We start from the raw sequence: 12,266 nt of genomic DNA, 5'->3' as shown, positions 1-12,266 counted from the left end.
ACTGCTCCTTGGGCACTCTCTGGCTTACCCACCTTTTCTTCACTACCTCCTTCAAACAGAGTTGAAGAAAGTTTCTTAAAGCTGGACATGAGGCCCTGATCTGCCCCTGCTTTATTAACAGACGGTGGCTGCTGAGAGAAGAATGACCCAAATGGCTTTCCACCATCACCAGATGACATAAAACTGAATTTTGGCAAACTGGCGATGTTTGGTATTTCAAAGACTGTTTTACTACTGTTTGCATCTGGAGGAATGTTATTAGGTTTATCCTGTTTCTTCAAGTCACATTTGGAAGCAATCCCTTCTGCAAGCACCTCATCAGTTGCTAAATGTTTTTTCTGTTCAGCATTTTGCTGTTCTGCCTTGCTTGTATTCTCCTCATTCAGCTGGAGCAGATGAACATCAGGCTCATCAGCTGGAGCTGTGGGTTCTTTATTTTCACTACTGATCATGTTCTGCTGATCAATACCAGCATTGGCCTGATCCCCCGTAACCGCAGACTCTGATTCAAGTGTAACACTCTCATGCAATTGGGAAAGGTCTGTGTCTGCCTCATTAATTGAGGCTTCCATTTCCAGTTCATGCCCATCAGAAGAACCAGTCTGAAGCATGTCAACAGCTGCCTTGTCTGTAGAAGCAGCTTGTTCCTCTGTTACATGTGAAGATGCCACATCTAGTTGGCATGTATTTAGATCGCTCTGGTCAGTGGCCTCAGCCTGCACTGCATCAACTGCACTACTGAACTCAGACTGGCATGGCTTAGTATCTACCATCTCAGAGGGTTGTGATTCATTATCCAAATGAAGCACCTCAACGGCTTGATTTTCATTAGAGACTGCTGCTTCTGGAGTGGTCCTCAAAGGTTCCTCTAGACAGGTTTCCGAGCTCCTATTTTCCTCAATTTCTGTTTTCATAGGAGACTTTTCTGTGGATTTCACTTCTGCTGAAACAGGTAATACATCCTCCTTCAGGGAGTTTGTGGCATCTCTTTCAAATTCTCCAGCTGCAGCTGCATTTTCTATCTCCCTAGAGTCTTTTGCTGGTATAGGCTCAGTGACATCTTTCACACTACTGCTTTGAGTTTTAGGGGTGGACTTTGAAGGCATCTCTTTTGGAAATTCTTTTGGACGCATCTCTTTTGGAGATTCTTTTGGACCTTTGAAGATGCCAAAGAAATCACTTGTGAAAGCTGGTGCTGGGGCACTTGGGAGGGATGAGAAACCAAAGAAAGAGGAACTTTTCTTCTGTTCAGTAGGAGGTGCAGTTTCTTGGGGTTGGGAAAAGAAACCAGATAATGTTTTAGGTGGTTTCATTTTCGTCATGAAACTTGAAAACATTTCAACTGACGAATCCAGTACCGATTTATCACTCTCAGGTTCCTTAGGTTTGTTTTGCAAAGTAGGTGCCTCTGGCAGTTTTGAAGGAGAGTGTATCTCTTGTGCCTGTTGTAACCTGTCACCAAGAGTTTGTTTGGGTAATTTATGTTCTGGCAACTCACGTTGTACACGTGTGTCTTCAGAGACTGCTTCATTTTTTACGTCACTCGGGGTATTTAAGTCGTTTAGACTCTGGGAATCCATTTTATGATTTAAGGCCACACTATCATCTTTATTTTCAGAAGCTTGTTCTTTTGAAGGATAAGGCTCTTCGTTATCAACAGGAAACACAGCACTGTTCCACTTCTCTGTGCTACCCAAAGTATCATCTTCTGCCTCTAAGGAAACAGTCTGTTGGCTCTGAGAAACCTCCTGCTCACTGGGAGCCTGAAGACAAGGATCAGAAGAAGCCGAATTGGTTATTGTAGCATCATCAGTCTGTGGAAGCTTCTCTAAGTCATTCTCCTCAGCTGCCTGAGCAACACTTTCTACATTTTCCAGTGCCAGGGTCTCAGATTTATTTTCTGGTATTGTAAGGTTATTAGGCATTTGCTTGCCAGTCACTGCTGCAATAATGTCATCAACTTCTTTTTTATTGTCTGCTTCTTGCTGCCTGGCAGAGCTGCTAATTTTGACACCAGAGTCAGTGGAAATATTTTGCTTCTCACATGGCTTAGAGTTCACTGGTTTAGCTGGTTTTGTACTGCTCTCCTGTCCTGGAGCAGTTTGTGGCTTTTCATCCAAAAAGGACGTCAAATTGAAGAAACTAAAGCTAGTACTTCTTTGAGGTGTGCTCTTCTCAGCAGTTGGACCGCTGGAGAAGAAGGAGGGCAGACGAAACAACCCCTCTGTTTCTTGCTGCTTCCCACTAGGAGGAGCAGTAGCAGGTGCTGAAGGCTTTGGTTCATCTGATCCAGTGAAGAAGGAGAATATGCTCTTACTGGCTGGCTGTGCTGGCTGTGATTTTGAAGCAGTGATATCAGAAAAGCTGAATGGCAAACTGAAACCCGATTCTTTTGGTGTCTGATTTGGCTTTGGCTTTGCCTGATTAACTGTGCCCCCTACGCGACTTCCTCCTTGCTGCTTTGGTGTAACTGAGGCTATGCTGCTTTGCTGCACAGCTGACTGACTTGGTTGGCTTACTTTGGGACCTGCACCCATTGGCTTTTCTGAAGCGTTTCCACGAGGCACTTTTTTACTTTCAGGAGATTTCTCCTCAGTTTTCCTGCTTTGTTGTTCCAGTGGCACCCCATGACTAGGTGAGATGTGCCTGTCCATGCCTTCTATTCTTGCCCCTTCCTTAGGGGTGGAGGACAGACATGGCATACTGGCACTCTGAAGATCATCAGGCTTCTCAGTTTGTTGTCTCGACTCAGCCACAGGTCTGCTACTGGTTTTCGGCAGAGTTGAAGTACTAGGGGTTGGCTGAGAAGACACAGACTCCACTTTGAAGAGATCTCCCAGGGTTCCAAATAATGATGAGATGCTGGAGGTTTCCTTCTGTTCTGGCTGTATCACCTTTTCTGGTTTATCACTTTGACTTTTTTCCAAATCTGGTGATGGCTGTGGTGCTTTGCTCACTTGTGTTTTAAAGAAATCAAAAAATCCAGAAGCTTGAGTTTTGTTGGCAGTTGAACTTGCAGGAGAATCTTCTCCAAGACTGAACAATTTCAGCGCACTTTTAAATAATGTCTCCTCAGGCTCAGTGGCTGGGTGGCTCTGAGCTGGTTGTGACTGAATGGGTTCATTAATACTTGCATGCCTTTCAAGACGTCTGGAAGCCGGTTTTGCTTTAACAGGTTTCTCTTCTCCTACGGCCTTGCCATCTGGAGCAGTTTGACGCAGTTGAGAAGGAGATCTTGTTAATACTGGTTTTTTAACATGGATATTTTCATTATGATTTAATTCTGGCTTTTCATTTCTAGCAACCTCCAAATTAAGTTCTGACGAAGTATTTTTTCTTGGTTCTGACGTGACTGAAAACTTCTGCGCTGCTCGTGCCTCATCGACTTTTCTATTTGGTGCAAGTGATAAAATATCAGTTTTGTTTTCAGATGATTTTGTCTGTGTATCTGTTCTCTTCAAGGCAGAATCTTCTGATGTCTCAAGATCAGGACCTGAAGACTTTCCAATTAGACCACCCAAAGTGGAAAATAAAGAGCTAACCTTGTTCACTGGAGTTTTCTTATCTTCCTCAGTCTTTTTTGCTTCTGTTACTCTTTCAGTAGATGCCACAGTTTCCTCAGCTTTAGGAGCAGATTGGAACAGATGGAAGCCAAAGAATCCTGATGACCCACTCCCAGTAGCTGTCACAGGGACAGCCTTATCCACTTCCTTGGTGGGGACTTCCTTACTCAGTGATTTATCAGAAGCTGCTCTGGAATGTGTTCTGAGATCAAGAGTTAGCAGAGATTCCTCTGAATCATTCAGGGTTTCCTTCTCAGGTCTAAAATCGACTTTGACTTTTTGGAGTTTATAGCCTGAGAAGTCTAATGGCTGCTCTCTCTGGTAATAAATAGACTCTTCAAACATCTGTGAAAAAGTCTCCAAATTCATGTTCATTAGCTGATCACTCCTCTGCAAAGCTACTGACAGATCAAGAGGTTTATTTGTTGTATAATCATCTAAAGGCTCTTCTTCAGCAAACCAGAATAGCTCATCTTCACTGCCAAGGGGGACTTTAAAACCACAAACAGCAATTGTGTTGTCTTCTAGCACAGCTCTTGGAATGGAATCCATCTGAAAATTGTAATCCCAGCTGTCTGGGTAGGAATATGCTTCAGGAGCACACACATAGACATACTGTCCAGTGGGATCAGTAAGCAGTGAATACACATATTGGCTATCACTGTACATGTAGTATCCACAATCACCGTCTTCTGATGGCCACCACATACCCTGCTCAAGCATCATTAGCCACTCTTGATACTCCTGGCTATAGGACGAGTATATAAAGCCCTCATCCATACTTAAAGTCTCCTGATCAATTAGAGTCCACATGGTTCCATCATAGCCAGAGGAGTAGCTTAAATCCATGGGCAACTCTTCTAATGAGTAACTGCCATCTCTTTCAAATGGAGGAAAGTTACTGTAACTTTCATTGAGAGAACTAACAGTCCACGCATCATTTTCTTCTGAACAGACATCTTGAAACATTAACTGGTCAAATGACTCGTATGACATCGCATTTAAATCTAAACTCTGTCCATCAAAATTGGCATTAGTCTGCCAATCCATCACATTTGCATTCCCATCCTTTTTACAGAGATTCACTACCATATTGTTTTCAGGCCAGTCCAAGAACTGAGGGGGCAGAACAGAGTTCTGGTTTAACACATAGTAAACTGGTACTGCTATTTTGCGAGCATCAGCCAGTTCTCCCACTTCATATTCCCATTCAAAGCTAGAACGGCTTTTTGTTTCCTGATAAGCTGAGTATTGCTCCGTAAGGTTACAGCTTTTATTAGTCAAATTGAGAAATTCATTTGATCCTTTGTTTACAAGACTTGGAAAAACTCTAGATTCTGCATTCTGATGAGGGATTTGCCTACCATTTACAGGCTTTCCAGATAAGTCCTGTACCTTGTCTTGAGGATTTAGAGCATCAGGGAACACAGGATGCTCACTGTGGGGAGCATGGGGCTCAGATGGTTTATTCACTCCTGCACTGGACAAGTGGTCAGTAGTTTTGGAAGATTCTGTTGTTTTTTCTGTTGTTTTCACATGATCCTGTTTCTCCTTTGGTTTGGGTAGGAGGTTTTTTAAGAAGCTGGAAGCATCCTGCTTTTCTCCAGTGCTGCTTTGAGCTTCAGAAACTGCTCCTGAGCTGCTGGTTTTTGTCACTGAGCTAGAATCCTCACCTCTATCAAACAGCTTCATGAGGCCTAGAGAGTTTGTTTTCCCCTTCTCTTGCTTACCTTCAGACAAGTTTTCACTTGAAGCAAATTTAAATAAGCCAGAGAATAATCCAGAAGAAGTGCTTCTGGGGCCATCACTCTCACTTTTAGCAGTCATGTCTTGGTTACTGGCTGCATTTTCACTGGAAGAAATATGAAGAATCCCAGAAAGAAAACCTGCTGTGTGCTTCTTCTGTGTGTCACCTGTACTTGCAGCTTCTGGTCCTCTGGCTGAAGAGATGGATTCAACTGAGCTGTCATTTAACTCTGGTGCATTTAGTCCTTCCTTCATCAGTCCTCCTTTTACATTTCTAGGTTCTTCTTGAGTACTTTTAGTTCTCTGCTGCTCTTCTCCAGCTTTAAAGGGAGCAGAAGCATTCTCCTGGTGATTTTTTATATTTACTTGGTCACTAGATAGGTTTCCTTTATTCACGTGTTTTGTTTGTACAAGTTCCTCCTTATGGTCTGGTAAATTAGGAACAGAGCTAGACTTTAATGAACGGGCATTTTCTGAATTACTTTTTCTGTCTTCAAGCAAAGAAACAGAACTAGAATTTCTTTGGTCCTGTGAAGCTGCTAGATTATCTACAGAAGAAAACTTAAATAATGAAGGAATAAAGCCTCCTTTCTCATTGCTACGTTCTTGCTTTTCTGAAAAACCCAATCCACTGAAAAAAGGAAGTTTCCCAGCCAAAGGAAATGAGTGTTCTTCCTTTGATGAACTATTCTGTTTTGCATCCTCCTCAGACTTATGGCCTCTAAAATGCATGGGTGTACTTTCTTTCTGCCCTTGTTCAGTAGAAGGAAGCAACAGTTGACTGATAGACTTTTTGAGTGGACTGAAAAAGCTTTCAGATGCTGCACCCTGATCTTGAGGCTGTGATTTAAGTTCCACATCTCCTCTGCCTTGCTTGTTTCCCAGTCCATGACCTGTGGTATGCTGATTGCCTGAGCTACTTGCAGGAGGCTGCTCCTTGGCAGTGGGTGCACCCTCTTTCACAGTGGCATCTGGCTGATTTGTAACATGATGCGAATCTGACTGCTTCTGTGGCACCTCCTGCTGCTTGGGAGCCAAGAGACCATCAAAACTGGCTTTCAAACTGAAGGAACTGACTGAGTTTGTGAGCTTGCCAAAGATTGAAGACACGGAAGTGCTATTTGCGTTTACCCCTGCCTCGCTTCCAGTTCCACTCGTTCGCATCTCCGGAATAACGCTGTTGGTCTTGGTTGCTATCTGTTCAGATGGTCTCCCACTTCTGCTTTCCTCTTCAACTTTCACAACATGGCTGTCCTCCTCGGTGTGTTCCTCTTTTGTGACTACTTCTTTTGGCACTTCCTTCTCAGAGAAGATCTTTAAAGGATTAAAAATCCCTAGAACAGAATTCATAACTGACTGTTGGTTCTGTTGGCTGCCAGCTGAGTCTCCTTGTGATTGCTGGGGATGAAGCAGTGCAGAAGCCTTACTGTCCACCTCAGTGGTTTCTGGTTTGTTGGAGTTTATGTTCTGGGCTGCTTTATCACCACTTAACTGGGATGGTAGCAAAGACTGAATGGAGAACTTAGTTTCTTTATTATCAGATTTATTACCTGCTGTAACTCCAGAAGACAAACTCTCACTTTTAGACTTATTAGAAAATACATTTGAGATTCCACTGTCTGATGAGCTTCTGCTTTCGGTTTTCTCTGGAGTAGAAGAAACAAGCTTTTCAACAGAAGCTGTGAGCTGCTTTGTGCTTGACCCCACCTTTTCAGTGAAAGAGCTGAACAGAGAATTCACTGTATTCTTCACACCTGACAAATCTGGGAGAGATTCAGATTTGCCCTTGGCACCCTCCTCTGCATCAGGATGCTTGGTCCCTTCAGACTTCTTGCCTTCTACTGCATTATCAGCATTATCCTGCTTCAGTGACACACTCTCAACATTATTTCTAGTCTCTGGCAATGTACCAAATTTGCTGATTTCTTCCTCCTTTTCAGCCAAATATTCTGAAACTGATTCTACCAGACACTGAAGCTCATCCATCGTGTCTATGTACTCCTCACTGGGCTCTTCAACAGGAGACAGTGTTAAGTCCTGCATAGAATTACAATGCTTGCTCCCTTTAGCCTTGTGTTTTTTGTCATAGCTGTCCTTCAACTGGGAGCCCAAATCTGCAGGATAATTAGCAGTCATGTTTCTCAAATGGCTGATGTCAGAATCACACCACGTATGCGAAAGCATAGCGATTTCCTCCATTTCATCTTCTGAAACAGGCGAGTACTGGAACTCATCAGCACTGCTGTCTAATTCTTCAAGGATACCCACAGGCACAAAAATGTTACCTGGCATCTCCATAAGTTTCATGTCTTCACTGTTACTGAGGTGAAGTGAGCCCTCATGGTTCACTACCTGCTTGTGGGGCAACTTCCCTCTTTTAACCATTAAGCCATTTTTGTATGGCCGCAGGATGGGATAAGCAAGTAACTGTTCCTTATTTTCAGAACTGCTGGTATATTTTCCAACTCTATCATATATTGGGAAATCATCACTAGGTTCAGCACTAGTTGCCACACCATTGAAATAAACCATCTTCTCCCCAGGAAACTGTGGGCCTTCACTACTTTTCAGGCTTATTTGTTCATGGTCTTCAAAATTGTACCGCAGCTTCTTTTTCCTTCTCCTATCTATTGTATCATATTCCTGTGGATACCTAGGGACATCTACTGACCCTGACTCCACATACATATTTTTGCAGCACCTTGACCTTTCACAGTGATTGAAATGTTCTCTTTTTGAGAGATTTTGCATCTTTTTTGTTTTTGTTTCCTGGCAACTTCTATTTTTATGACTCTTTTCTAAGAATTCCTCTATGAGCAGTTTTCCTAGCTCTTCATAGTTACTCTCCTGTTCTTCTTCTCCATCTTCAGAGTTACATGGAATGATCCTGACTCTTTCATTTCTAGCTAGAGATCCTTGTCTAAGATGAGAAATAAAGGGGGTGGGAGGGAAAGGAAGAGAGGCAGAAAAAAGAATAGGAAGGGGAAAATAACACTTTTTTAAAAAGCTCTAGAAAGGACAGAAAAAATAGTAATGAAAAAACATGCATTAAATAAAGGAAAATTAAAATCAGAAGCACCCAGATATAACAAAAATGAAAACATGCCAATCTACCACCATTACATTTCAATCAAATAGTCAAAAAAAGTAGCATGGGTTATGACATTCCACCAGTTACAGTAGCACAAAATTTAGAAATGTCTGTTTGAAGGAGAACAGCTTTTTGTGATCAAGTGAGGGCACACAGCCTTGGCTGTACCAGTACTCTGCTGTTACTTTTTTAGGCATGCTGAAAAAAGTCACTTATTGCAGTAACAGAACTACTTCAAGATACAGTGCCCACACACACCATTCCACTAGGATATGCATGCATTTCGATCACTCCAGGCTGCAGACTTTGTTTTAGCAGTATTCATAAAGCACACAGACCCTTAGTTTCTCCCAAGGGTGGCTACAGAGCAGAGTGTGCCTGCAAAGATGCAGGAGTCATTGGACTCCAGGGAAGTGGGAAGAGGGGACAAAATACAAACTGTGCACCAGCAACACAAAGAGTTCCAGCTACTCCACCACTCTTTTCTGCTGAGAGAGCTCTCACTGCAGCTAATGCCCTCAGGGGGCTCCTACCAACACAAAATTAAGATTCTCTGAGCCATGACTGGATCAGAAGTCAAAACAAAACTTTGGTGATGGATATAAGCCCACCTTAAGCCTCAGATGCTTCTCAGGATCTCCACTTCCCGTTTATAATGCATCTAAGCGGATCCAGCAATCTATACTTGTCCATTGTGGAATAATGTTAGCTATCAAACAATCTGAAGTTTCCTAGAAAACCAAGGAAATCACCCTTGGGATTTGGGGATTGATTCCTAGCCCTTGATCAGAAAGATTATCTCAGCTGCTCAACAACCCCAAGGGCTACTAGCAAGAAAGCTTCCTCTATCTCAATCATGGAATCACAGAACGCCAGGCTGGAAGGGACCTCATGGATCATCTGGTCCAACCTTTCTAGGTACTACTATAGTTTATATAAGGTGGCTCAGCACCCTGTCAAGCTGAGACTTAAAACTGTCCAGTGGGGGGGAATCTACCACTTCCCTTGGGAGACAATTCCAACATTTGACTGTCCTCATGGTGAAAAATTTACCTCTTGCATCCAATTGGAATCTACCCAGGAGCACAATCTCCGAAGAACTCCTGCCAGCCTACATAAAAATGACACGTAGAAAGTGGATGTGAAAAAATAAAGGTGCTCATCTGAAAGATGCACTGCAGCTTTGTCTCACATGAAAGCTAAAGAGCACAAGGACAACATATGCCCTGACCCCATAAAAACAGGGCAAGGGAGGGAGAAGAGTGAAGGGCACATGGGCATTGAATGCATACTGCTAATACAAGAGTCTTCACCTTGAGAGTTGCCTGGGGCACTAGGACATTGATGGGATAGCCCTGAAACAGGTCATCACATTTTCCAGTTTAGTGCTTCACTTCCACCAGTGTTGGCTAACTCACACTAATTGGAAAGATACTGATTATTTTAAATGAACACTGCTGTACACAGTTTAGAGCACTTACTACACTTCTTGCTCACAATTTTAAGCTGGCATTTGAAATAGTTTTCTTAAAAAATATAATTAAATTTAAAACACTCCCAGGGCCATCATAGTTACTGGATCAGGCCCTTCCAAATCTCAGCTGAAATCAATGGGAGCTATATGAATGCCTGAAGAGCCATTAGCTGTAAATGCTGAACCAACAATTGGCTCATTTAGGCATAAAGGAAATTACTTTTCTTTCTAATAGAGCTCCTCCCGGCCATAAGTGTTTCCACTGCTATTCTACAAAGCATTCCTTTTATTTGAAACAAAGCAATGACAAGAAGTCCAACACCTGAGAGGAGAAAAAGATTATTACATCAGCCCAGCATTAAACTAACACCGATCTGAAACAGAGCCAAGGCAAACAGCAAGTATCAGCTGAAAGGTATCACAAGACCACTTCACAGCAGCAGCAACAGCAAGGAGACAAGCACACAGGCTGCAAAGAGGTTAACCCACCTATCAGACAGATCTAGAGAGCGCCTGCTTTCTATCGAGCACTGGCGACTTGTCATTTGACTAGACTCAGATGTGGACTCTAGGTCAGTTGGGCCACTCACAGTGGAATCTATGCTACCATATCGCCTTGGAAGTAAATAGAGCAAGAGCAGGGAGACATGGAGGACACATGGTTACACACAATGAACATTCCAAAGAAAAGTTAGTGCTTAAAAAAAATAATATGAGGGGAAGATGCACTATTCTGGTCAAACTGGCTGTTGGAAGCAAAACACACTTCAAGGACAAATAAGAGTAACACTCATTACCCATAGGGGGAGGGGAGAATAATATACATGCACTTCTATCAAAGAAACACAATCACATGTAGCAGCTGATAAAGAGAAACAGAATTTTTCCAGACAAACCTAAAGGTTGTCAGAAAAACAACAACAGGTGTTAGTACAGCCAGTTTCTATTGAAGCATTTTGCCCAATTCAAGGCAGGTTCTGGCATAACCCTGTCTGGTTCCTCTGGGTCTGCCCAGGACAGCCTCCTACAAGCTGTCATTTTCTTTGCAATCACCAAATGCAGTCTGCCAGGAACATTGATTTCATAGGTGGCTGCAGGGTCCACAGAACTTAAGAGCTTCTAGGAGAAAAAGTCAAACACAATTTGGTTTTTCAAGACTCAGCTACAACTGTGTTTGGAAATATACAAGATACACCCATGTGCTTCTTCTCAACCAGCTCTCATTCCTAATATACCTTTCTGGTAAGAAAGATAATCCCATGTAGCTTATTTGGAAAGCTTATTTGCATCTTCTAAGTTTTAAGATTAAACACACAGCAAAAAAAAAAATCTTGCTGGGCATGTGGAAGATAAACAGGGGAACAGGAATGGTCAAGGGAATCAATCACCATCTAAGACTTGCCTTCCTGGGGTGAAAGTAATTTTAGTACAAAGCAGACTACAAGTTCTTAATTTTTAAGTCAACTCTATTAGACTAGATCCTTTCACATCAATACCTTCAGAAAACCAGAAAAAAATAAATGCATATTCCATCTTTATATTCTTCAGCAATTCAAACCAGAAGTGCTCCTTTGGAAGGAGTATTTATCCATTAGTTACAGTTAGAAGTTCTCACACCCCTTGCTTCCAAGCAAGGTGAGCCATGTATCCTGGTATTGTCAACACCACCCCAAGAAGGCACAAAACAGCAAAAATATCAGCCATCACTGGCTTCTTCAGCCTGGGGGACCAATACTGCTGTTCAGCTTGGCTCTTCCATAAAAAAAGAAAAAGCTTCAAGCTTATCTTCCCAGGCCCTCAGTAAGATCTTCAGCAGCTTTACGACTGCAAACCAGCAGTACAGAACAGAATGGGAAAGAGAATAACTTGCTTTGATGAGACATTCAGTGGACTAGGAAAACAGTACTAAGAATTACATGTCACACTGCAGTAAATGCATTTTTTTTTTGCCACCCCAGTGGCAGAAGTAGCAGCATGGCCCATTCTACACATTCACTTTCTACCAAGATGACCAGAACAGTCCAAGCTCTTCTGTTTTCCCCTTAAAGCTGACTCATCTTTTTTTAAACAGTGGTTTTGTAAAGTTTTTACACTTCCCAATGCAAGAAGGTCTAGTTCACAGCCACCAAACCTGGTAAGTTAATGCTTAATACTTAAAAAAATACAAATCAGCTGTGAAACTACTGATTTATGGTCAAAAAGCTAATTCAGAGCAAGTGAACTATCCTTCATACAGCTCAAAGGAAACCAAAACAGAAAACATGTTATTCAACAATGCTACCTGATTAAAAAAAAAAACCAAACCAACAAATTTAATTGATTACAGACTTTCTTCTTGAATACTCTGCTTTGTCAGAGCTAACAGAAACACAGGAACTAATCTAAAACAGAA

General features: G+C 42.3%; 1 protein-coding gene across 1 annotated transcript in view; it reads right to left on the bottom strand.

Annotated features, from left to right (window-relative positions):
• UNC13B (unc-13 homolog B) overlaps positions 1–12,266 on the bottom strand; it is a 219,650-nt gene that overhangs the window by 136,110 nt on the left and 71,274 nt on the right. The window lies entirely within an intron of this gene.

Source organism: Apus apus, chromosome Z (genome assembly GCF_020740795.1).
Source record: "Apus apus isolate bApuApu2 chromosome Z, bApuApu2.pri.cur, whole genome shotgun sequence".
NCBI lineage: Eukaryota > Metazoa > Chordata > Aves > Apodiformes > Apodidae > Apus > Apus apus.
The sequence above is the reverse complement of the archived record's forward strand: the minus strand, read 5'-3'. Positions and strand labels throughout refer to the sequence as shown.